This window comes from Protomyctophum bolini, assembly GCF_963924005.1.
Source record: "Protomyctophum bolini genome assembly, chromosome: 4".
Lineage (NCBI taxonomy): Eukaryota > Metazoa > Chordata > Actinopteri > Myctophiformes > Myctophidae > Protomyctophum > Protomyctophum bolini.
This window is the reverse complement of record NC_137865.1, coordinates 34,308,275-34,335,449: the sequence shown is the minus strand read 5'-3', so window position 1 is coordinate 34,335,449 and position 27,175 is coordinate 34,308,275. Positions and strand designations below refer to the sequence as shown.

The 27,175-nt window shown below is 44.0% G+C and overlaps 1 protein-coding gene across 1 annotated transcript in view; it reads left to right on the top strand.

Moving 5' to 3' along the window:
* Positions 1 to 230: 230 nt before the first annotated feature.
* LOC308314079 (alpha-1,3-mannosyl-glycoprotein 4-beta-N-acetylglucosaminyltransferase C-like) overlaps positions 231 to 27,175 on the top strand; it is a gene marked incomplete at its 3' end in the record, with an annotated part of 38,531 nt that continues 11,586 nt past the window's right edge. Inside the window, exons 1-2 of the mRNA XM_080761486.1 lie at positions 231 to 394; positions 6,672 to 6,758. The remainder of the gene's footprint in view (positions 395 to 6,671; positions 6,759 to 27,175) is intronic.

Sequence of the window (27,175 nt, the reverse complement as noted above, 5' to 3'; positions counted from 1 at the left end):
AGAAGAAGTGGGCACTGGCCCGGGCAGTCTGGTCACTGGGCACGTCTCTGGGCACTGCATGGTGGGCACAAATGTGCAGAGAAACAGAAATACAGAGGAGGCGATGGGTGGCAGTCAGAGAGGGAGAGATGGGGGGGAGAGAGAGAGAAAGGAGAGAGGGAGAGAGAGAGAGAGATGGGAGGAGGATCCGTACTCCGAAGATCGACACATTGGATAGACAGACAGAGCGATCGAGGTGCGCTGAGCTTTCTCTTGTTCTGATCATCTTTTAGGCTAATTCTGATCATCTGATCCGACTCAAATTTCTTCGGATTCCGTCATGATATGGACATGGTTGGTGAAATGAATGCGATACAAGACGAGAGGTCCTTCTGTTTGTGCACGATCTGCAAAGGTAAGTAGTGGGCTATAAGCCGGCGTTTATATTTCACTGCACTCTCGTTGATTGGTCATTCTCTCGTTTTATTCCCCCATTTTATTTGATTTCGAGGTCAAACAACTTGTTCCAGCTAGTTTGTGTAGAATATGTACGTTTGTTCTCTCGCGAGGAATGGATCGTAATCGTATGTGAGATTGGTGAGTTAATGAGTCAATTAATTTACAGGCAGCACCTGGCTAGAAGGAAAAACGCCATAAAACGGCTGTTTTTAAATTTCACTCATCAAGCATTTTAAAACAGTCAAGATGCATAAAATAAAAGTGTGCACTTATATTATTAAAGTGCACATTAAGTGCGTACACATCTGACAAACCGTTTGGTCACTCACCATCCATGCCATATTTATTTTGTGGAAAACACAGTAGTCTACATGTTGCGCAGTTATCTATTCTTTTTTACGTGTAAAAAGTCACGCGTTATCTGATCTGTCATGCAGTGTGTGTGTGTGTGTGTGTGTGCTGGTTTAGTAGCTGATGTGAGTGACAGTTCATCATCATATAGCTTTCATCTGGGGTCTAAAATCCGCAGAAAAACTGCTGCAGCTCAATATGCTACAACCTGTCCTGCACTCCTCCAGTCCTCCTGCCCTCACTCTCTCTCTCACTCTCTTTCTCATTCTCTCTATCTCTCTGTGTCTCTCTCTCTCTCTTTCTCTCTCTCTCTCTCTCTCTCTCCCTCTCCCTCCCCCCGACTCTTGTCTTGTCTGTTTCTCTTTTTCAGCAGGGCTGGCTGTGACAGTGAGAATCTTAGACGAGTATATACATACAAGGTGAGAATCCATGAGATTTATTTGTTGGGGTGTGGGCGGGGCCTCCACATACCCCTCCCCTGAAACTTTTTAACAGAGTAGACTAATTTCACCAGCTCAGTGGCCTTGTGGTTAGAGTGTCCGCCCTGAGACTGGGAGGTCGGGGTTTCGATCCCCGGCCGGGTCATACCAACGACTCTAAAAATGGGACCCGGTGCCTCCCTGCATGCTTGACACTCAGCATCAAGGGTTGAATTGGGGGTAAGACAAGTCCCTGCGACATACTAGCGGCATGTCCAGGGGGTGTACTTGTACATCACGCTGCCTCACGCTACAGAAACAGGAGATAGGCTCCTGCCCTATGGGCCTCATGGCTCGGCAAGGCTACTTACTTAGATGTAATTTCCTCTTCCTGTGATAACTTCTGGTGAATTTGGTACTTTTAACAGGCTTGCTTTACTAGCATTGGAAAATGTACAGTTTCAGCCTTTAAAACGCAAAGAGTAGACCCACAGAAATTGATTTGATGACCGAAGCAGTAACCATTCATTAGCCTATTTAAGAGAACATCTCTGTATGATTGCATGCACTGCCCACACCAGTGCAAGGGGGGGGGGGGGGGGGGGGGGGTCTGGGGGCTTGGTACCAAATCCAGGAGACGTATACAGCAGGATCCATGAGACTTGGCTGCAAGTCTGTGAATGCTGAATGGTCAGTCTACTTGCATATGTACAAGTACCATTTTGATGTTTTTTTTTACTCTACTCTAGTATTTCCAATTTTCTATACTTTTACACTCCACTACTAATGTTGGCCCTATTGCCTAGACTAGACTTGAAAATAGCCGATCTACAAGCCCACTGAGCTTGTAGATCTGCTATTTTCAAAGGATTGAAAATAGCCAATCTACAAGCTTGTATAGATCTGTGATTTTCGGCACGCGACACCGCCCCCAGAACGTATTGTCCCAGACAACGCGCTCGCACGAACTGCACACCTTGATTAACCATCGCTTGTGCCGTCAGCCTGGGTGTGTTTGTGTGTGCGGTTTGACCTATATGGGACCTAATGGCATCATATGTTATAACAGGCCACAGGGATGCATGCTGTCAAACAAGCGGCTAAAGATTTGAGATACGCTGTTCGCTTGTAATGTCCCTGCTTGTTATTAATGTTAGCTCCTCGCATGACCCCCCCCCCAGCAGAACCATCCACCAGCTGAGAATTAATGAACCTGTTAAAATTAAAAAGTACTTTCATTGCATGCTCGATTTACAGTCAGTGATGAGTCTGACGACCGCTCCCTCTTTTTTTCCCCTGTGTATAACCCCTAGTCCTAATATAGGACAACCTGAGAGACACTGTTTTATTGTATTGTTTTTGGCCGGCCCCAACCCCCTGTGTGTGTGTGTGTGTGTGTGTGTGTGGCTACTGGCTAGAAGCTGTCAGGTGCCCAGTGGGAATAGAGTTACTGGTTTATCAACGCATCTAGTCATTCTAGTGTTGCAATGTGTTCATCAAGAGTCAAGACACTGGTTATTATTATCCACAGGATATCGCATTATTTCCCTTGTGTTAATTAAGATGTGCCTCAATGTACAACATTGGCTGAGATGTTAGACAGTGGTCCCAATGGGACCCAATGCCTCCCTGCTTGGCACTCAGCATCAATGGATTGGATCAGGGGGTCAAATCAACTAATCAAATGATTCCCCGAGCGGGGCCCGGCTGCAGCTCACCGCTCCTTGGCTGTGGCTCACCGGTCCAAGACATGGGTCAAATGCGGAGAACAAATTTCACTGCGGTAATGTGTGTGACAAATCGTACGACTTTGACTTTGAGGAGTTGGTTTGTGGTGGTTTAGTGCAGTTCAGAGGCGGTTCTAGGGGGTGTGTGGTGGCCTCAGGTGGCACAGGTCTGAGGTGCCTCCCAGTGTTGTCCCTGAACGACCTTCCAACCCATTCATATTTTGGGGCGAACGTGAAGTGAACGTAATTTATTTCTGGTTGATGAATGTTATTGTGAACTCGTTCATTTTTGGCGTGTGTGAACGTCACTCTCAGTTCACTTCGTTCTACAATGTCCCAGATTTCCATAGAGCCTTCCAGGCGAAAACCCAGCTAAAACCCATACTAAATAGGCCTTAATATCTAGCGGAAAAAACACACATGTTTAGTGTTCTAGGATTCATTTGTTTATTTTCTAACGGATTAGTACTTTATACTTGTACGAGAGGTGAATATAACCACATAAGATTGTAACTCATTAGTCCATCAAAAGAACAGAGGATATCAGCGAATGGCTTTCTTATTCTTTTTTTCTCTCTCAATCATTCATTAACCAGTGGAGTTGGCAGTTAGTTCTGTTTCTAGCCTAAAATCTCACGATGACAGGTCTTGACAGGTCTTGTCTTGAGTTAAAACTAAAGAATCTGCCGCTGTGCATGTGTGAGGGGAGGGGGAGGAGCGGGGGGCTGGAATTTTGACTGTGAGACACGGAGCGGCTCTATACATCTCCATAAAACGGTGTTTTTACTGTTTTACCGATTTTGCTATTTGTGTTAAATAACACCGTAAACTGTCCGCCATTACCCTTTTCATGTCACACACCCCCTGGTGGCCACCAAAGGGTGCGTGCACCACAGTTTGGGAACCGCTGCTCTAGGTTGTCCTCAGACGAGCCCTCCATCGTCACCTCCCATCATCATGGTTCTAATCTCCATACATCTGGTCAGCTTCTCTGTACTTTGTGCTTCTTCATTTTTCTTGACCGGTGCCCACGTGTTGATTCCCCACCACACCAATTTGCTTGCTGGCAATTGTCTCAATTGTCTTTGGCAGTGTCCCGTAGACTCATTCTCCTGGCTGCTATTTTCTCACTCACCCTTGTTATTCCCTCATACAGATTTTGCCTCTGGGGGCAGAATGTGGATGTTGGCTAGTTGTTTTTCGTTTTGTTTTGTTTTATTTCATTCCTCTAATCCCCAATGTTGACATGTTCCTAATGCCCCTGCCGACAGATTCAGTAGTGCAGCTCTGAATCTGTTCTTGAGAGATTAGTGGCCACCCAGCAGCCTTTGGGTAATGGTTGAACCAGGTCCTCACCCTCTTCTTCAGGGTTGTGTGTCCCTCTCTGGTTGTCCCTCTTAAGGCCTATTCATAGTCTGGACTTTCGGTGGTGAGGTGACCACCGCTCCGGTGGTGAGCTGACCACCGGAGCTGAAATAACGTTGAGCGGTGGTGAGTAAAAACAGAGAGAAGGGCTGGAGCGGTGGCGGTGGTTTGCTCTTCACCGCGGCTCGTGACGTCATGTTGTAGTTCGGTGGTCACCCCACCACCGAAAATCCAGACTATGTATGAGCCTTTAGTCCTCTCTTCTACCCAGTCATCTCATGACCCTCCAGGCCTCCCCATACTGCTTCTGCACTCTTTACACCCTCTCCATCAGTTCCTCCCTTTTGATGTTGTCAATTTGTCATAGGTACTGAGAAAAAAACGGTTTGCCTTCATTCAGTACTCCACGTCTCTCCACGGCGCTGGCGTCCTTTCTTCACCCTACTCCTACTCCATGACCTTCGAATGTCTGGACCGCTGGGATGTCAATTCTGGCTCTGTAGTCTGTACAGCACTGGCACACACAGCCTGGTTGACTCCTCGTTTGCGAAAACCAATTGCCTGTAAATGAGAAAAAGAGATTGCGCATCAGAAATGGTGTTCAGTGGAGTGCTAAACCCCAATCCAGTATACATAAAAAAATAGGAATGAAAAAAATTCCAAAAAGGTAGCACATCATCAGTCCATTGGGTGTCATAGTATTGAGTGTGTATATCCACTGCATTTCTCTTTGGGCTAGTCTCTTTAGAATATCACCCCCTCTGTTGGGCATCTCCATTCTCTCAATCCCACAGAACCATGAGGGTGAACCATGATGGCTTGCATAATGTTTAGCAATGGCATAATCCATATTTCCTGTATTTGCTGTTAATCTCCTCACCCTTATCCAGCTGCTGAAAACGTTTCCTAACCGCATGCTTACGTGCACCCGTGTGTGCGCATGCACGCCCCAACAAGGCCAAGGCCACCCCTGTCAAAAAGTCTAGACACGCCACTGCTGCAGTTGCATTGGTATTGCTTCATGTAAGGCATAAGACACAAATGTCAGAAATATGTTATTTTCAAAACATATATATTCATAGAGGATCAACAGTTCTCTTGTAAGATTAAGTGATTGAAGAGTTCAACAGCCTGACTCAACAGCAATATGACTGTGAAAATATATTTTATGGTCATTTTATGGTCCTATTATTTCAAATGCATTTCATGTAATATCCGATAATGACTCAGAATCCCCCTGAGCAAGACAGTAAAATGGATATGGTCAAGGAAACACATTTGCAATTGAACCGAGAACAATGACAGTTGAAGGGCTAATCAAAACAGAAATTTTGCAATTGAAAATATGACCACTAATTTGTGTATGAGCAGGCTTAGACAGGAAGAGAACTCAAACATCTAAGTGGCTGGTTTCTTTGTTTGTTTGTCCACTTCAATTGCAGATTGCCTCTCCTTGATGCAAAAAATAAAGAAATAAATCAATCATGGGAGGTGGGTGGACAGCCTACTTTTAAAATGAGAAAGCAATGGAGCGTTTGCAGCATGGCCATCTGCTTGTATAACTAGTTATTTTTTTATCAAGACTTCTGGCTCAGAGAGACTGGTCTCTCTCACTCGCTCTTGCTCTCCCAGTCTCCCACACTCACAATTTGGCATCTTGAGAGAGCAGGAACGTAGCAGAACTAGTTATCACTATCACTGCCAACCTGTTTGAAGTATGACAATGAATGAATGATAAAACAGATGCTGTATAGGTGGCAGTGGCTCAGGAGGTGTAGCGGCCACTTGGGAACTAGACGGGCTCCCCCCGCAGTGTCAAAGTGTCCTTGAGCAAGACACTGAACCCCTAATTGCTCCCGATGTGCAGGTTGGTGCCTCGGCGCCTCGCATGGTTTCCTCTGTCATCTGTGTGTGTGTGTGTGTGTGTGTGTGTGTGTGTGTGTGTGAGAAAATAGAGAGAGTTGCACATGGAATCTTTCTGTTAAGTGTGAATTTCCTCTTACTTTGTATATTATTACGAATGATTCACAATTTCCGCTGCCAAAGAAGTGATTCTTCACTTCCCCCTGAGGATGTATGTATGAGTAATGACTGCTAGTTTTCCATTCTGCTACAGCTATAGATTGGTTACCAACCCAGACTAATTCAAGTTCTCTATTATAATAGTTAATTGCTAAATCTTACGGTTTAGACAAATTGAGAGGAAATTGGAGTAATCCAATTCATAGGTTTTACATTACAGTAGCAAGCCTCACCCTTACACTCTACTCATAGTGAGTGATACTTGTCTATAGGCCTATGCAATCACAATTTGACCGATTTGAAAATAAGAAAATTTAAAATATTATTTCTGTTGTTTCCTTTTCTTAAGGCTGTAGCTGTTGACCGTGGATTCATGCCAGCCTTCAGAGCCAGGATAATAGAGCATTCTATAAACAAGATAAGCAACGTCAGACTGGTAAGATTATATACAGACCCTACTGATAAACAAGGGAAATCGTAAATCATTGTTTTTATCATGTCTGTCAAAACACTTCAGAAGCACCCAACCGATGATTGCAGCCAAAATGACACAAACTAACATGCAGTGTTGTACCCGAACCTGTTCAAAGAACGATAGTTCACAAACACGTTCTCATTTGGGCTGAATGTGAACTGAACGTACTGTATTTCTGCCTGATGAACGTCATTGCGAACGCGTTAATTTATGGCGTGTGTGAACGTCACTTTCTCTCGTTCAACTTCGTTGGGGGGGGGGCAGGAGGATCTCCTGTTTCTGTAGCGTGAGGCAGCTTGATGTACAAGTACACCCCCTGGACATGATGTACAAGTACACCCCCTGGACATGACTCTAATATGTCGCAGGGACTTACCCCAATCCAACCCTTGATGCTGAGTGCCAAGCAGGGGGTCACTGCCACTGGGTCCCATTTGGGTCTTTGGTATGACCCGGCCGGGGATTGAACCCCAGGGCGGACACTCAAACCACAAGGCCACTGAGCTGTCACTGAGCTGAGTGGACAGTAGACTGACAGGAAATGGAGAGTAACACCCAGAAAACGTTGTCGGGATTGGGATTCGAACCCGTGACACGCTGTCAGGCTGGATTAGCAGCCTAGGTGCCCAGCCGTTCCGGGCCATAGTATGCTATGCTATATTAATTTACCTGTGACTCATTTTAAAAATGCAAATGCAATATAGAGAAACTATCAGCCCTAATAATCAACAATACCACACAAAAAGTGTGGTATTGTCAATGTGCATCTAACTGATCTCAAAGAGGCTTTCGTATTAATGTAGCACCAGCAGTTGTAAATTGATTAGAAAAGGCTTACCTTACCGTATTAGGACCCCCTCTAAAACGAGATGATACTGTACATCTCAAGGGGCTATCGGAAATAAAATTTCAATATATAAGTGTTTGTATTTTATAGGAAAAAACACCAGTCTTCCCAGAACAGTAGTCAACAATTTTGAGGTATTTTTGAGCACACAGCTTTGTGTGTATGTCTGTCCGTTTAGCACGGAATGTACTCAGCTGATTGGCTGAGCACGGAATGTGATGTATGATGTGTGCCGCTCACTTCACACAAGTGTGATTTATTTTATTTAACACAGCCCGTGCAGGAAAAGGTTTTCTACGTGGTTCGAATCCCAACGGTGCGGTGCGGGAAATGTAGATGTCCGTTTAGTGCATGTTTTTATTGATTACTTTCAATCGCCTTTCTACACACCCGGACAATAGATCAACCAGCCCTGGTTCATAGCACAACATTCCGGTCACGTAATCACCCCCCCAAAAAAAGCCTCTCCCCATCCCTTCCTGAAAACAGGACGGGAGGGGGAGAGGCGTATTGTCACGTAATGGCGGCTCGGAGAGTGTATATACAACTCAGGTCAACAGAATCGCAACATAACAAGCCGATCGGCTCGGTCCACCTCTCATCCCGTTTCTCCCTCTTTGTTTCAGGGGAGGGGATGGGGAGGGCTCCCTCCTGTTTGTTTCGGTGGAGGGGAGGGGTCTTGTGTGTAGTGTGTGAGTGTGAGTGTCTGTCGGTCAGATTTCTGTCTCCTTTTTTCTTCATACTCGAACAAGAAAACTATCACGTATTGTATCGTCCCTCAGCGAGCGGTTATTTCTTTATCATGATGATCAACGCCGGTCAGATGGAACAATGCAAATGCACTGTTGTGTTACGGGAGGTGGGCAGGCGGGCAGCAACACTAACCGCGTCCCAACAGTCTTTCCACCTCAGAGGAAAAAACAACAACACCACCGTCCCTCGGCGAACTTGGCTAGCCGAGTTGGAACGATACACAGTGACAGACACATACATAGATGGATAAATAATAGTAATGACAACGCGTCTTTGCATCGTTTTATCTGCCCGCCTGACGTGTGCTCGATCCGTCATCATCATCTTCATCATCAAAAATAAACAAAACAGTAGTAACGTAGCCCCGATATGTTCCCTCAGTCCCCATTCTTTAGCTCATACAAAAGCCAATTACTGACGAATTGTAGGTGGGATCAATGTGCACTTTTTTCCTCGTAAAAGTAGACATTCAGGGCTTTCATCCGGTGTAGAGTATGTATGGGATATTATGTGTTCCTTTTTATAACTGCCTGTCAACGTCTGACTTCCTAATTAGGCTTTCTGTTCAAGAAGAGTATGTTACTATAAAAGCAGGTGTTACATAAAGGTAAATATCTCCAGAATGGAAGATGGACAAGTGGACAAGTTAAGCTTTCTTTTTAGGTATTCTGTGTGATTCTCGCTATAAGAGAACATTTACCGTGGGCCTCAGAATAGGTAATTCGTTCAATGTATCACCCCTAGCACCACAGGGCTAGCTCTGCCTGAAATGGCTAGCAAACAGAGTGTTAAATCCAATTATCAGTACTTTTACTTCTACTCCACTACATCTCAGAGACAAATATTGTACTGCAATTATTTTAAAACTTTGGATAGTTACTTTGTAGATTTTTATTTCTATTACAAAACATACATTACCAACTTCCTGTGTTAATCTACACTATCAAGACAGCAGTTTCACAAAGATACAATTGTTTTGTGTGAAATGAAGTTTCACTTAAGCTTGTGAAATGTATTATTCAGTAGAACTAAAGCTTTCTAAATGACTTCTAAAACATTTACAGAAGTCAGTCTGTGTGCTGGAGGGACACAGAGATATCTGGGCAAGCATAATCTTAACAGCTGTTCTTAGCACAGGGCAGCCAGTGCATATCACAGTTTAACTCATGTTCTACTCTGGAAATCTGTACTTTCTCGAATAGTTTGCTATTTGCTATCTCGAATAGTTTGCGTATATTCACACCTCCAAAATACAGAATATTTTGAATGAACGAATGATGAATAATTAAATTTTCTTGTCTGTCTGGCTGCCTTTCACAACCCATACCTTACGATTCAGACACAATTTAAAGGCCTGATTGATTCTATTCTACGTCCGCACATAGACATGGTAACGCCCCGCCTGCCTCTGATTGGCCTACTGAAGCCCATCACACACCGTCTGCGACCGCCGCGCGTCAAAACAGCCGCCTCCATTATTTTCAATGAACCTATCGCACACAGGCGGCGTCCGACACGTGCTGGCGCGCCGATAGAACCGGTTCTATTTTCCAGGCGGCGCCGCGCGGCAACGCGTCGTGCCGCGTCGGACGGAGCCGGTGTGTGTTGGGCTTGACACTGCCGGCCTTACCAGACCTTCCTCCGAGGTGGATAGCGATATGCTGGATAGTCTCACGCGAGGTTACTCTGTGGTGAAAAATAATACAAGTACGATATAATATAAGTGAATGACAGCTTGGCACGTGCAACAGTAACTTTTATTTTTGTAGAAGCGGCAATCGAATATTGTTTATGCCGTTTGCATGAATAATTGATTGAACACGTACACTGTAATATGATTTGATTTGGGTGTGTTCTAAATAAAGTGTTTGTGTTGATTATTGTGTAATTTATTTGTACAGTATGTGTAAACTTGAAACATTAGTTACTGTAAAAAGGTCTCTTTTCCCTTGATCTTTATCTTTTTTAGTATAACTGTATTACTTTACTATAATTAGATTACTACACGATAATCAACACTTTATTTTGAACACACCCAAATCAAATCATAGTTAAGTACAACGTATGATGTACGTGTATGATGTAAAAGTTACAAGTTAGTTACAAGGCTGTCATTCTCTTGTATTATACCATACTTGTATTATTCCCCACCACGGAGTAACCTCGGTCTTGGAGGACATTCTGGTGAGACCAGGGATAAGACGGGCAGTGTCGGTAGGCCAATCATATATTCAGACGTGGAATAGAATCAGGCAATTTAAAGGTCCCTACCTAACATTTTAGTCTAATTTTCGTTTCTTTCCATAAAACGTGGTGCCATTGTGGGAGGACACATGCCTTATCCCAAAGTCCTCCTAAGCCAAAGTGTGTTTTGCACTAAAAGCCTTCATCAATTTGTATTGCTTCATATTTCATTTCGTAACAATTAGGAGGGAACAATAATATTGTCTCTTCCTGGAAAGAGAAGGCATTATGTGGGAACGGCAGACATTTTATGAATTCATCGAACATTGTTTGAATTGCACACTTAAGGTTTTTTATAAGTGATAAGTAGGCGGTATTACTCTTTATATCTTCCTGGTAAAAGGAGGCACAGGAGTTATACTACAGTATGTCACCGCAAATTAGTCCTTGGACTTTGCGTGCTAAAAGCCTTGAGATGTAGCCTATTCATATATGTTTTTGTTTTGTTAGTTTTTTCCGTGATCAAATATGACCGCCATGTAATGGATATTTGTTTTTCAACTACAGTAGCACTTCCTGAAATGAGGCACAGTGTTTCTCATCCAAAACTGCTTCTCGAGGCTGCTGTCTTTCTTCTTGCATTGATAAGTTGTGTTTTTTTTAATCATTAATGGATTCCAATTAGCACTTTGCTAAATCCCACCCCAAAATGCGATTGTCCAATCCCAATCCAAATAGTTTAGCAACTGTTGCTATGCAGGTCAAGCTTTTGCCACCTCATACTGTAGCTGTCAATGTTATTTTCCATGGCTGTGTTGTTGAACATATACACGGCTTAATGTCGGGAAAGTTACACGTCTGACCCACCCAGGTGATGAGAATAATACTAATGACCGTAGTCTTACCGTGCAACATGAAAACTCCTGTCAGGTAGTCGTTAAAAGTTGATTTCCTCGTATTTCTAGTTTATTTAAATAATGATAGACTAGATTTGGAAGACATTTTTATTCTCTTGCTACTGAAATCATCGCTTATTTATATGGAGAAATCCCGTCATTTAACATGCATCTCTATGGGGGAGAAGGACAGCTTGCCCTGTCTTCTCGCTGCTAATGTGCCTGTTGGACAAGGACGGGTTGGGGAGGGACTTAGCGAAGGGCTAATTTCTGTTTATTTGGTCTTCAATTAATTGCACTGCAGCTTGTGATGCCAAAGTGCCCCTCAGGCACTGTTGAGATGAGTAGGAGTAGGCTACAGATATATCAGAATATATATTCAGATATATTTAATTTAAACTAGACACATTTGCTCCTCTGAGCACAGGTCTCCAGGTCAGTTATTGACAGGTAAGTCAATCTTAGCCAATGTGAAAAATCAGACAGGTCAGTCTTTAGCCTGGAAACCAGACAAATCAGAAAAAGGCCCTAGGCATATTGCCAGTCTAGTCCGTTTTGATGACATGACTATAGAGATAATAATGTGTACCGATTTGCATATTTGGACAAAATATGTAGGAGTAAAAACCGGCCTCCTGGTGGCGCTATAACGTAAGGTAAAGTTTCACGGCAAGGGACTCTGCGTTCACGATTTGCGACATTTTGTTCAAAACATTGGAAGCCAATCTTAGTCAATAGAGCGTCACAGTCCCGCCCCCTGCGAGCGCACCGGAAGATAATATCCCATTAATTTTTCCATAGACGTTTCAGAAAGTATTTATTTAAAGACTCGGACAAAGCCAACTCGGCTCTGGACAAATCATGACAATAAACACAATAGTTTTGGGGCGAACACCTCCCTTTTGTTTTGGTGAGGCATCTATCAGACAGACACCCCAACCCTCATATAGCCATGAACACACCAAGTGATTTAGTTTGAGGGAGATTCTGCTCCATGCACTGTAATAAATCAAGCTTAATCATTCATGAAGATAAAACTACCACGTAACTTAATTCACGATCGCAATCACCACACAAGCGCCATGGGCCTGTACAGAATCTGTGCTTGTTATTCTACATTTAATTCAACAAACTCAAAATCATCTTGTCACCATGTTTTAGACAAATGGCTCCTTTACCAATTCCATGCTGTGGTACACAAACTGCAGAGTAAAATATCTGTCTGCCCTCGCTGAAGTCAAGACACTAATAATATATAAATTATTTAAATTATTATTGTTCTTTGCTCACATCAGTTCAGTCATTAAGTCCCATTTATTTCTGTGAGTATACATTTTGCCAATTGTGGTGTGATGGCAGATTAGATTCAGGCTGCATTTTAACAACATGCTTTAACCACATTACTTGCAAATGCTTTCTGGTGTTATGAACGGGCTGTCCCTTCTGTGACAGATTGGACACTGCTATGGGGCTTACATCTGGGGCCCATGTTATTTTGCACATGTGCTGTATCAGTTGCAGTGGTAAGCAAGAGAACCATATTTGACTGTTAAAACAAAGTAGGCTATGCCAAGAACGCCTTCTCTCCACGACCCGCCTGTGCCAAGACGAGGAACCTCTTATTTTTTTAATTTAATTTAATCCATCAATTAAATAATAATATATATTTATTTATTTTTATGTTTTGCTTTTACTTACATGTTAGACAGCCTACCTGTACATATGGATCCGACCTGCGCCTTATTCAGAATAAGGCTACATTATGTGGTAGAAACAAGTGGAGATGAGGAGTTGGCAATAAGTATACATGTGTGTATTCCAGAGTAAAGAACCTCTGTCTTTAATGGAGAACTGGCTATGAGTGGTACGGCTGAAGGGAGGATAGAGATTTTCGGATTGTCTTATAATCATGAACATGTTGAGATGCAACTGGAATGGTCAGTTAAACGTTATTCATAGTCTGATTTATCGGTGGTGAGGTGACCACCGCAACCAACATGACGTCACGGAGCCGTGGTGAAGAGCAAACCACCACTCTCCCCAGCCCTTCTCTCTGTTTTTACTCGCCACCGCTCCACGTTATTACAGCTCCGGTGGTCACCTCACCACCGGAGCAGTGGTCACCTCACCACCGGAGCGGTGGTCACCTCACCACCGAAAATGAATGAATAGGCCTTTACTCCCAGCCTGTGTAACCTAACAAGCAATGTTAATTGAGATGGGTAACCACATGAACCCTATTCTGGACATGTCATGATTGGCAAAAACATTTGGTGGAAATAGACGATCTACTTGAAGTTTACAACAATCCTAATAAAGGAGTATTTTTAACTTGAGGCTTCTTTTAACAAGCCTCAAGTACTGCCTCAGGAAGAAAAAAAAAGTCAGATACATGTAGGCGGAGTGAGGTGATTTTTCTTTTTCTTTTCTTTTTTACACTTCTCATTCATTTCTTATGGAAACAGGCAGCGATCCCACGCAAATTGCTGTGAGATTGTCGGGTGGAGCCAGAGCACCAAAATGCTGAGATAATCCCAACTTCATGCAAATGAGAAGCATTTGAGTTGCAACCACGTACTGTAGCAAACATTTCATCAGTGACAAAGGACACCACTTTTCATTTAGTTGTTTCTGTGTGCAAACATACAAGTTAACTGTACAGGAATTGTCCATGCTAGTCCCAAAGGATTACATTAGTGATCGCAGCTAGGTTACCCATCTGTCAAAAAGTTCCATTCTTCCATTTTTGTGGAGCAGACTGCCCCATTTTTCTAAATAACAACTTTATCAAAGCATCTCGGCATCTATAGTAGCATATTGAATAAAGATCCAGAAATCTCCATATATGGATATTGGATTTATATTATGGATATATTGCATAGCCGGGTGGGGCATGGATCTCCAACTTCCATCGTTATACCGACTCTGTGCTCTACAGCTGGGCACCGGTATAGTGTATTTAATGGCTGATTCCAAATACTGAAAACTCAACAGAGTTCCTCATCGGAGGAAAATATTGAGTATAGAGCATTGATGCTACTGTAGATGCAATATGCTCCTATAATAGTTAGGAAATGTTAACCACTTTACCCATATTGTTTTTTCGAGATATCTTGGGCATCACATACAGTGGCACAGAGTTTTCCATGTTGTATTGCGTCGCTAAATCTTTCTATTCCCCATAATGTCTCCCAAAACGGTCAGCTTTGCGAGGGTTTCTTGTGTTGTTGCTGAAACCAACAACAATGGACGGAGATGCATATCTAATCACTTATGCATTTTCGCATCACAGCCAATTTCATTTGGGCCGTGTGATATTGGCCTATCCTGAGGGCTTATAGCATACATTTTACATCATTAACTCACACACACGCGCACACACACTGTCTCACGTCTGGAATGACAAATAGCCAGTGTCTCACCTTGAGGGCCATTGTTGACTTGTCACAGGAGGGCCATTTGTTATTGAAAATGTGACTCAAACTGGCTTGACAGTTACACAATATCCCCGCTGGTCCTTTCCCTCTCTGACAGAAATGTATTATTGGCAAGTCTCCAATGATATGATATCCCTCTGCACCGCTCTGCCCTACAGCCACCACAATGCAATAATAGGGGAATTGATTGTCTCTGGACCGTTGAGCGGTGTTCACAATATGTTTGTGGAGACACCCCCCCCCCCCCCCCCTACTGTTTACTAAAAGCTAAAAAGAATCTCTGCGGACACTCTTATGACCAATGAATGATTAATGAGACAGAGTGCATTCACAGCTGGATCTACAAACACTGCACTGCTCCATTCTGTCTTGGTTATCAGTCCACCCCCTCCCTGTGTGTGTCTGGATGCGTCAACATGATGTTCCAGTCTAAGTAAGACTAATGTGTGTAAAAGCCATAATTATGTATTGCAATGGCTGTGCAAGCAGCAAGGTAAACAAATCCTGCGATAAACGACAAAAGTGTTAACAAACGTCTCATATAGCATTAGGTTTAACAGTTAAAAAAATCTCACTATCGTGTCGGGTGTGTACTGTAGGTCATGTCTTCCACCTTGCTTTCAAGAAGAGAACACTATTTTCCAATTTTAAGGTGCTAGGAAAGTAAGGAAATTCAATTGCAACAGGCACTTCTTGATGCCGTCACACCCGGGCTCGCCAAAATGCTGCCTTGATTGGTTCGACCCTTGCACGGGCTGGTTTCTCTCTCTCTCACACACACACACACACACACACACACACACACACACACACACACAGGCCGATTTCAACCATTGTTGATTTCGTCGACTAAAACTATGACAAAAAATGACTACCTTTTTTCACTGACGAAAACTAAGACTAAAACTGAGACTAAATATATTGACAATTTCATCAACAAATAAAAACTAGACTAAAATGTTAGGAAGTGACTAGTGGACAAGAGATCCAGTATAAGTCACTTTACACTTGGTTGCATGCTGAAAATAGCAGATCTACAAGCTCACAACGCGTCCTGCTGCGACACATTGTGAGCTTGTAGATCGGCGATTTTCAGTAAGTGTAAAATCAGTCATTACGACGGCATCAAGGCCCGCCAAAATGTAGTCGACTAAATCAATTGTAGATTTAGTCGACTAAAATCGTATGATATTTAGTCGACTAAAACATTCTAGGTGACTAAAATGTGACTAAAACAAAATGAAAACTTTTCTAGAGACTGACAATGACTAAAACTAAAATCAAAATAGGCCCAGATGGAGGCTGTATTGTGAACTTGTGAACTCAATACCGCCCCCTCTGGTGGAGTCAGGCTATGCCAGCCCCTCAAGCACACAAGTACGCACCAAAGGATCCAAACAAGCGAAGATTACTATCACATAGTGTTATGTTCAATATTATTTACATAAGTTAATGTAAATAGGTGCATAGTCTGTGCTGTTGTCATTTTACACAACACACACACACACACACACACACACACACACACACAAACATCCCTTATGTCCCCTGCGTGCCTGATTGACCTGTCGCGTTTGTGAACAACACTTGCAATGTTTTTTTTACTTGAAAGTGTCCTTACCTCTTCCTGTGAACAGGAGTCTTATTGAAGTCCTGTGGCTCTGACTCTTACTCTGTTGTTCTCAAGGTCTTTGTGTTGGCAGACAGTGCACACCAGAGCATGTGAGTGGAGCGGAGCGGCCGAGAATTCCGCTCTTCGCTCTCGACGGCTTTTGTTTCCGCTCGTCATTTGCTCGTGTTCATCCCCCCCACGCCGCTCTACACTCCCTCAGCGGAGCGCTCACCTTCATTTGCGCATCGGGCACTCTGCGCTCCGCTCAGATACACCCGCTCAGCAGCAAAAAATGACGGGGGGGAAAATAAATAAAATGCTGTTTTCCTGATATTGTCTAATTAAACACATCGTCATTTTATTGCCTGGAGCATAAACATTTATGCTTAAAAACACATCAGGGTTTCATGTTGCACTGCTGTCTCGTTAACCCAGCTGAATAATAACCTAATGTCATCCTGACCTAATCAATCAACATCCCTGCGGTAAACTCTCCATATAACGTAAACGTTAATGTTCACTGCAGACTGCATACGTAAGATACAGGCAAGTTACATGATGACCACCACTGTACAGGCTATTTCGTTTCCAAAATGCTTATTGTAGGCTACCCATCGTCGCATATGTGTCCAAATCCAAAAGTGAAACTGATCTGTAAACTGTCGACACGCCATGATGGTGCATTGGTGATTTGTATGTCTATTCTCATGGACAGTCCGTGAAGCAGATTACGCATATGGGCTTGAGAGGCAATGATTGATGTAAACTACTAGCCAAGCTTGGCAGTTGATAGCCTATTAATATATTGCTGTTGCACTTTGTGAATGGGGAATGGAAAAAAAGTTCTGCGTCACTTCAGAGGAATTAAAGGGAGCTGCTACTAGTTTACTTACCCCTGGCCCTGGAAAGACAACGTGTTGAACGTGAGTTGCATAAAATCCTTTATTTCTGCGACTAAAGTACTCTCTCTCTCTCTCCCAACGTGTGCTGTGTGCACTGAGCGGCTTGGAGCGGAGGACAGTTCTCGCTCCGGAAGCCGCTCTGCAACATTTTAAAACACGCTCGGCGCTCAGTTCATAATGCAGACGCTCACATGCTCTGGTGCACACTGATCATTAGTGTGAGAGTTCAGTGCACACTGATCATTAGTGTGAGAGTTCAGTGCACACTGATCATTAGTGTGAGAGTTCAGTGCACACTGATCGTCATTAGTGTGAGAGTTCAGTGCACACTGATCATTAGTGTGAGAGTTCAGTGCACACTGATCATTAGTGTGAGAGTTCAGTGCACACTGATCATTAGTGTGAGAGTTCAGTGCACACTGATCATCATTAGTGTGAGAGTTCAGTGCACACTGATCATCATTAGTGTGAGAGTTCAGTGCACACTGATCATTAGTGTGAGAGTTCAGTGCACAGTGCTGAGTGCACACACACTGTTCAGTGTGAGAGTTCAGTGCACAGTGCACACTGATCATTAGTGTGAGAGTTCAGTGCACACTGATCATTCAGTGCACAGTGCACACTGATCATTAGTGTGAGAGTTCAGTCACGACAGAACGTGGCTCAGCGGTCCAGGCACCTTGGCTGATAATCCAGTCTGGCAGTGCATGTGCCGCGGGTCTCCCGGGGACTCCCGATCCTGACGGCCATTATATAAAATAAAGGCGAAAGCAAAAAAACATTAAAAGAAAATATCTTTCTGTGCTGCTGCTAGCTGGTAGCATACAGTATATGTAGTTAAGCTGTGCCAGCACCTGCGTCCACTTTAAGAGAATCAGTTTCCAAATTCCAACCCACTGTAGCCCCATTACTTTTACTCACATGTTAGACAGCCTACAACATACTAGTGTTGCACGGGCCGGCTTTTTTGCCTGTCCCGCCACAGGAGCCAGCCCGTACCAACCTGCCCCGCGAAACAATATATGAATCAACAACCTGCCCGCCCCGTGGCCTGCAAAACAACAAAAATACTCTTAATATTAAGTCTCACATCGCATGCATAATCGCGTTTGCGAGAGAGAGGTAGAGGTGACGGTCCCTCAGATGAACATATATAACTTATATATTATACTTCGACTTCGTTATATAACAATAAGACCTGATGATCATGTTTTAGGGTGTAAAAAAATCACGGCACTCCATCTTTAAAGTATTGCCATGGGCACATTTCCCACAACCTCTTCATTTGTGAGCAGGCGCTTTACCACCAGCGGTCCAGCACCCATAATATATATATATATTTTTAATAAACTCATGTTCTGTAGTGTTTTACCCACAAACAACAGGCGATGAATTTGAGATGTATTTTGTGAGGGAAATGTACATGCTGCACCACTGGCAACGGTACCCCCCTAGGTAGTAGGCAGGGCAAGTAGAAATGTGGATATTATGGGGCAAATCGATTGGAGAAGTCAAAAACTTAATTAACATCGGACCATGCTCTTTGTTCGGAGCAGTCTTTGATGTTATTCACCACCAATAAGGCAATCAGGGAACCCATTCGGTAAAAAAAAGAAGAAGAAATCTGTCTTGAGAGATTACCTACATTAAAGATACATCTCGTTTCACATGCCTTGACATAGTTCTGTATAGCATTATGCTTCTAAGAAGTGACCTTGATTGCTCCTATTCTTGAAAGAGCTCCTGTTGAAAATGGAGTACAACAGGCTCAAGGTAAAGATGTCTCATTGTTAATGATAATGAACTATATATGCCCTCTAAACGCCACATATATGGTAACCTGTACAACATGTTTGCACAAACATTTATATCTGCATCAGTAATATTGAATTGCAGGATACATCGGTATATGCAGTTATACCACAAATCTTTATTAACTTTTATAGCAATTATTATGAAAAGAAAAACCACACACATACAGGTATAATTATCACAATGAGAAAGAAATTCCAATAAGGTCTATTAATAAAACATTGCTGAACATTGAATTCAGCAATTATCTGATTTGTTTGCTGTGTTTTGTTGTTTGAATGTTATGCTATTTATATGCTGCTGCATTGTCTGTAAGGAAGCCAAACAAAAATAAGTTTTACTCTTATGTACCTGTACACAAGATGTAACAATAAAGTACAACCTTGAAGACAGTTGTTTGGTGTTTGGGATATTGGATGCAGGTTTAAATGGGATGCCGTTAGGATTTATTAGCAATGCCAGAGCAAGTCAACGGAGCCGAAAACTGTTCTTTTGAGCGATTATATTCACATCCTTCTTTATGCCAGACATCTTGTATGAAACGGTTAGGACATCAGATAAAAGACAAGAAGATAAATAGTTATTGATCCCTGTGGGGAAATCCAGGCGTCATAGCAGCAGAGAGTGAGAGTGAAACTAATACACTGGAGGGGTACAGGAAAGCGTAAGACATAAGAAAAAGCTAAACCAAGATAAATGAGAATAAAATAAATAAATAATAACTAGACTCCTCGAAATGTAGTTCCCCGCCAGGCTGGGTTGCCTACCCAGGGCCTGCAAACTTTGAAAGTCACTAAGTCAGCCAATCTGAATGGAATATGACAAATGTGATTGATTGATTGATTGATTGATTGATTGATTGAAATTTGTATTAACATATTGCAGAATGGGTACAGTCCAAGGAAGGTAGGTCAATGCAAAAACTGCTAAGAGGATAAAAACCAGAAGAAAGCACTAAGACTTGTTTACACCAGGGTCGTCCATTTTCAATTCATTAAAACATTTCTGAAAAATCTCTTCATCAAAGATCATCAAATACACAGAAAAAACAACCATCATCATTTGTACGGATTTGTTCCTACTCTCACCTATGGTCATGAAGTGTGGGTCCTGACCGAAAGTGTTTAGTGCACAGTGCTAGAGCTCTTTCAGTTTGCCAAAATGGGATTTAGTAAGCCTACTTGAGTGTATACTTACCATAAACAAGGTCAGAATAAAGGGGATAAAATAGATAACGTTGCACCGCATTCCTCTCACTGCCGCCTCCTCTGAGTGTGATTTTTTTTCTCTCGCTATATTATGGTATATAACTCTATTATCTCTCTCTCTCTCTCTCTCTCTCTCTCTCTCTCTTGGCGATGGGTGAGTTAACGTGGCGTGCCGACGGGTTCTAGCAGTGCATGCAGGTGCATTAATGTTCACCAGGAGTCTCAGCGGGAGTCCCAGAGTCTCAGTGGTCCACATGCATCTTTAATAGGGTCTCCCCCTCTCGTCCGTCAGCAGGAAGAGGATAACGGCTGCATGGGGCTTGGAGTGTGAGCAACAAAGCCAAGCCCTCCATCTCCAGCTTGATGAATAAGTAAACACACACTGGTTCGCTAGAGGAACCCCCTGCTGGTGACAGGGAGCTGTCTTTCTTCTGGGATGGAGTGCTGTTTACTTGCTTGGTTCGGCTGGTGGTGGTTTCGCACCAGTGTTGATTTTGACAGCAAATTTTGATTTAGTTTTAGTCACCGTCTTTTGACTAAAATTCCATTTAGTTTTAGTCACATTTTAGTCACCTGAAATGTTTTAGTGTCAGTCTTGTTTTTGTCGACTAAATATCTTAAGATTTTAGTCAACTAAATCTATAGTTAATTTAGTCGACTAAAATGTACCTTAGTGCAGGGATACTCAAATAGATTTACCTGTGGGCCACATTACAAAAATGGCAAGGGGCCAGGGGCCAGTAGATAAAATTACGACATTAATGATACTTGATAACTTCTCTCTTTCAATTGCTTTATTTTCGCAAAATGTATCAAAGTACAATGTGCATGCACACAATATGTAAATAAATGTGTTACATTTTCTTGCATAAACACAAAGAGCTGTTTCCATAACTGCACAAATTATTGCACATAACATGAGTAGCTGTTATAATAACATAATAACATAACATGAGTAGCTCTTTGCCTGCCTGCCTGCCTGCCTGTCTGTCTGTCTGTCCATGAGTAGTTATTTGTCTGTCTGTCTGTCAATGAGTAGCTGTCTTACTGTCTGCCTGTCTATGAGTAGCTGTCTGCCTGCCTGTCTATGAATAGCTGTCTGTCTGCCTGCCTGCCTGTCCAATTGTCCATGAGTAGCTGTCTGTCTGCCTGTCTGCCTAATTGTCCATGAGTAGCTGTCTGTCTGCCTGTCTATGAGTAGCTGTCTGTCTGTCTATGAGTAGCTGTCTGCCTTCCTGCCTGTCCAATTGTTAATGAGTAGCTGTCTGTCTGTCTATGAGTAGCTGTCTGCCTTCCTGCCTGTCCAATTGTCCATGAGTAGCTGTCTGCCTGCCTGTCCAATTCTCCATGAGTAGCTGTCTGTCTGCCTGTCTATGAGTAGCTGTCTGACTGCCTGCCTGTCCAATTCTCCATGAGTAGCTGTCATGCCAGCCAGCAAGTTGGTTAACAGAAAATAAATTGTTATGGCTGAGTAAAATAAAATACAATAAACACAATTTGCCTGAAAATAGATTACCCAGCTATGACCTTTTTCATGAAAAAAAATTAGTAGTGATATGGCTGACTGAGTAAAATAAAACAATCTACCTGAAAATAGATAGCTATAACTGAAGAGCAATTTCCGCAATTTCCGCAATTGCAATTTCCGCAATTTCCATTTCCACCATTTCCGCAATTTCCGCAATTACCATTTCTAACTATTCCAACTATTAATGGCAGCTGGGTTTCATCATTCAAATAAAATAGAATTCTGTCCGTTTAGCTATAAAATTATGTCAGGGAATAGGGATACACAGTATATGTCTTTCATTTGCATTGCATCTCCCCCCCCCCCCCCCCAAGCTTTTATTTTCGTTCGAGTAATAGTACAACTCTAATAGTATTACTTATAATAATGTAATTAAAGATAACTTCATTCAGATTTATTTATTTTTATTTCATTTTCCAGATTTTTTTTTCTTCTTTTTTTTAGATTTTCATTGGTGGGCCAGTCATAATGGTCCCGCGGGCCTGATGTGGCCCGCGGGCCTGAGGTTGAGTATCACTGGGCCATTATGGCATCCTAATGCCTGATTTATATATGCTGAAAATAGCAGATATACAAGCTCACACCGTGTCGCAGAGTGACACCTTGTGAGCTTGTAGATCTGCTATTTTCTGAACGTGACACCTGCTTGCAACCAAACATAAAACGACTTCTTCTCCACCAGTCCCTCCCGAACATTTTAGTCTAGTTTTTATTTGTTGACCAAATTGTCAATATATTTAGTCACAGTTTTAGTCATCATAGCTTAGTTTTTATTTAGTTTTTATGTAGTTATCGTCAGTGAAAAAAGGTAGTCGACGAACATTTTTCATCATACTGTAGTAGGCCTATTAGTCGACGAACTCAACCCACTCTTTCTCATCCACTCCTATCTCTAATTCACCCCGTCTTCGCTCTCTCTGATCTCTGTCCTGCTGAATTTGCATACATGCATGCATGAACCATCATTCTGGCTGGGAGGATGCAATTTATCACAGGCCACAAAAAGACTATAAAGTGTAAGCGAGCACACTCGTCCGTGAATAGTTTCAAGGCTCAAGTTTTTTCTTTTAATGTAATGCACATTTATTTTCTTGTTTGCTTCTGTTTCCTGTTTTTCTTATTTCTTAACTGTAAAGCACTTTCAAACTGCCTGTTTTGTATAAAAGGTGGCGGTGCTATACAAATAAACTCTTCTTCTTCTTCTTCTTCTTCTTCTTCCCTTTTCAAGTCAGCATTGTATCCAATTTATCCATAAATATACGTACCAATCCATTACCTAATTGAACAGCTTTATCATCCATAGCATTTATACAGCATTTATTCACCACATTTATTCACATCTGCCTGCACATGCACGAGGCGTGAGCACACACACACACGCACACACACCCACACAGAGACGCACGCACGTGCGCACACAAACACACACACACACACACACACACACACACACACACACACATACACACAAAACATAACAATGCCATATGGGCTCATGTTTACTTCCTGGACATCATCAGGCAAAAGAACAATTCTGTTTACCAAATGTCTTTGTTGTACAACCCACCAGCTTATTAAAATGGCATCTCATTAAAGGCACTGAACAGATGTATGTCTGGGAGATTCATTGCATTTTATGAAAGAGTTGTTGAATATGAATTAGGTGAAACAGTCATACTGTATTAGCCCAATCTATGACATTCCCGGGATATCTCGGGTTTATTGCTTAAACCCTCCTTTGCCAACTTTTAATGTCCATTAATCCAGAATTAATAGTATTTTATTTACCGTCCGTTAGCTGTTTTTAGCATTCGTGGCTAGCCCCCATAGGACTCCATGGTGTGACGTCATCGAATATCAATAAAATGCTTGCACAAGTAACAACGCTTATTACTCCGCAGTAATGGCGCCGCCAGTACTTCTCATGCTCAAGGCAGATAATAACAACCGGTCGAGAGTCAACACACACCATTAAGCTGACACAACATCCGGTCGTGGTGTTTTGGATCTTCAAAATAAGGGTTGAATGGGGCGATATCCTGGCATATAGTAATCATTCTTTAATGAATCACGGTGGGGATTGTGTTAATATCTCTGGATAATATCTCTGGACTCCAGTGTAGTGTGTAGTAGAGAATAAGATCACAATGAAGTTCAAAGATGGGAATGATCCAAGCAAGGGCACCGGAAGAAGGTGATAAACAGAATAGATACCATTCATTCCCAACTTCCCATTAGTAGCCTATTGTTACAACAAGCTTCCACAGAGTGGCATTGATCAGTGCCACATTAAAGAAAGAAAAAAAGTTTTGGTGCCATTTGTAGTACATATTTGTAGTACATTTCACCTTAATGCAGGGGTTATCAACGTTTTTGGCTGGCGACCCCCGGAAATGCTTTGGCCATGTCCCAGAGGGGTCGCGACCCACGGGTTTGAGAACCCCTGCCTTGGACCCTTTTCACAGACATGTCAGTTGAACAGAAGCAGCGAGTGCACTCTCCGGCAACGGCAATGAGACGGAGGGAGGAGGGTCGGCGACTGCCGGAGTAGGTGCATGGATCATGACAGCTGCACTGTCGATCCGTTCGGCAGCCACGCTCCAGACACCAGAACTGCCGGTAACTCTGGGTTACTTTAGTAACCTCAGTTTATCAAGCGAATCGAGCGAGAGAATCGCCTAAGGGTGGCGCCATTTTCCATGGTGCCATACAGAATAATTCCATATACTCACGAACAATATCCATTGGGTCGTGCAACTGTCTGTCACGGCTTGTGACTGCCGGTTCCGCCCGGAGCCTATAAAGCAGCCCACAGCCGGAAAGACGCATTCCTATCAACCAGTCTTTTTTCTGTGCTCTTTCTAAGCAAGAAGGGTAATAAGGGCGATTCTCTCGCTCGATTCGCTTGATAAACTGAGGTTACTAAAGTAACCCAGAGTTTATCTAAGCTCATCTCGCTCAAGAATCGCCTAAGGGTGTACATAAACCCCCCGTATCACTACCACCAGTTGAAAGGAGGCCCGACCCGGGACCCCTCCCCCAGCAGTTCCCTGCTCGTGGGGAGAAGGAAAGGCAAGGAGGCTATCTGGACCACAGGCCCAGTAGACAAGAACCTACCCAAGGAGCTAGCCAGTGTAAACTGTTTAAGCACTCAGACGCGGGCTGATGGTTCCCCATCTTATATGCCCAAGGATCTGTCTCCTGAAGTGCGCGTGTGTGACCGTTGTTCCCAACTGTCCCATCACCTAGCAGCAGCTCCCAGAACGGCGTGAGCAATTCCAGAAGATGCCACGTCCAAGTTATAGTACGTGGCGAAAGTCGAAGGGGACGACCAACTCGCCGCCGTACACACATCCTGAAGTGAGGCTCCCTTCGCAAGAGCCCAGGATGCAGACATGCCCCTCGTAGAGTGAGCCCGCAAACCCTCCGGGGGTTGTGCTCCTCCCTCGGCATAGGACAACTGTATGGCTTCCACGACCCATTGTGAAAGCCTCACCTTGGTTATGGGACTCCCTCTTCTCTGAGGGTCCCATGCGACAAACAACTGATTGCCCTTTCTAAAGGCAGCAGTCCTGTCTATATACAATTTCAGTGCCCTGACCGGACAGAGGCTGTTCAGCCTCTCGTCCTCCACCGAAGCGAACGGGGGCGGGTGGAAAGCTGCCAAGTCTACCGGAGCACATCCGGAAGGAAAATTCTTAGGCAGGAACGACAGGTTCGGCCTGAGCGAAACCCTGGTATCGTTCCCACTGAATCTCATGCAACTTGGACTCACTGAGAGCGCATGCATGTCACTAGATCGCTTCGCTGTAGTCAAGGCGACTAGCAGTGCGGTTTTAAGTGAGAGAAACTTCAAACCCACCATGTCCAGTGGTTCGAAGGGGGCTCTTGACAGAGCGTGCAGTACCAGGGTCAGATCCCAGGACGGAACTAAGGATCTGGACACCGGCCGAGCACGCCTGACACCCCTCATGAACTGTCGAATCAATAGGTTCTCACTTATTGGTCTGTTGTCCATACCCACATGGTAGGCCGATATGGCCGCCAGGTTGAGTTTCACTGAGGAGTTCCCCAAGTTTCTATCCAACAATTCTTGCAGGAAGGTTAGGATAAGAACCACCGAGGCCTGAAAAGGAACGGCCCGTTCCGGCCTCGTTGCACACCAGCGCATAAACACGTTCCAAGCCGTGTTGTACCGCTGTCTAGTCGAAGGGGCCCTGGCACCCAAGATCGTCTCAATGCTCTAGGGGGCAAGCCTGTGGCCACTAGGGTCGACCCCTCACCGGCCATACCCAGAGGTCCAAGTCCTGTGGGCGCGGGTGGAAAATCTCGTGACCCGCCTGGGTAAGCAGATCCCTCCACAGAGGGAGTTGCCAAGGCTGGTCGTAGAGGAGAGGAAAGATGTCCTGCCTCCAGGATCCTCGGGCTGGAGCTACTAGTAGCACGTCCGAGTCTTGAGCCCTCACCCTGGCTAAGGTGAAGGGAATCAACTCTAGCGGAGGGAAAGCATAGAGTAGGCCCTGAGGCCATCGATGTGCCATCGCGTCCAGTCCCAACGTTGGTGAGCCTGTCAGGGAGAAGAAGAGTGGGCACTTCTTGTTCTCGTCTGTAGCGAACAGGTCTGCCACCGGTGTCCCGAACTTGTCCCAGATCTGTTCTATTACACCTGGGTGTAGGGACCAGTTGCTGTAGCGGAGGGGACCTCTGGACAACAGGTCCGCACCCGCGTTCAGTAGTCCCGGGACATGGCAGGCTGTTAGCGACAGAAGACGTCTGTCGCACCAAGTCAAAAGTCTGTACGCCAACGTGTGCAGGCGCAAGGACCTCAGTCCACCCTGCCTGTTGATGTAGCACATCGTTGTCGTGTTGTCGGTACGGACGAGGACATGACAACCCCGTATGAGCGGCTCGAACGCTTGCAGCGCGAGGAAGACCGCTAGGAGTTCCAGATAATTGATGTGGGCGGACCTCAAGGTTCCATCCCATATCCCTCTGGCTGACCTGCCTTCGTGGGTGGCCCCCCACCCACTCAGGCTCGCGTCCGTAGTGACGACCTTCCTGGTCAACGGTAGCCCAAGGGGGACTCCCTCCGTCAGGGTCCGTCTGTCCGACCACCATCTCAGGGCGAGCGTGCATTCCCCGGGGATTGTCACTCGCCGCGAGAGGAATCTGGTGGGCATCCGTAGAGATCTCAGCCAA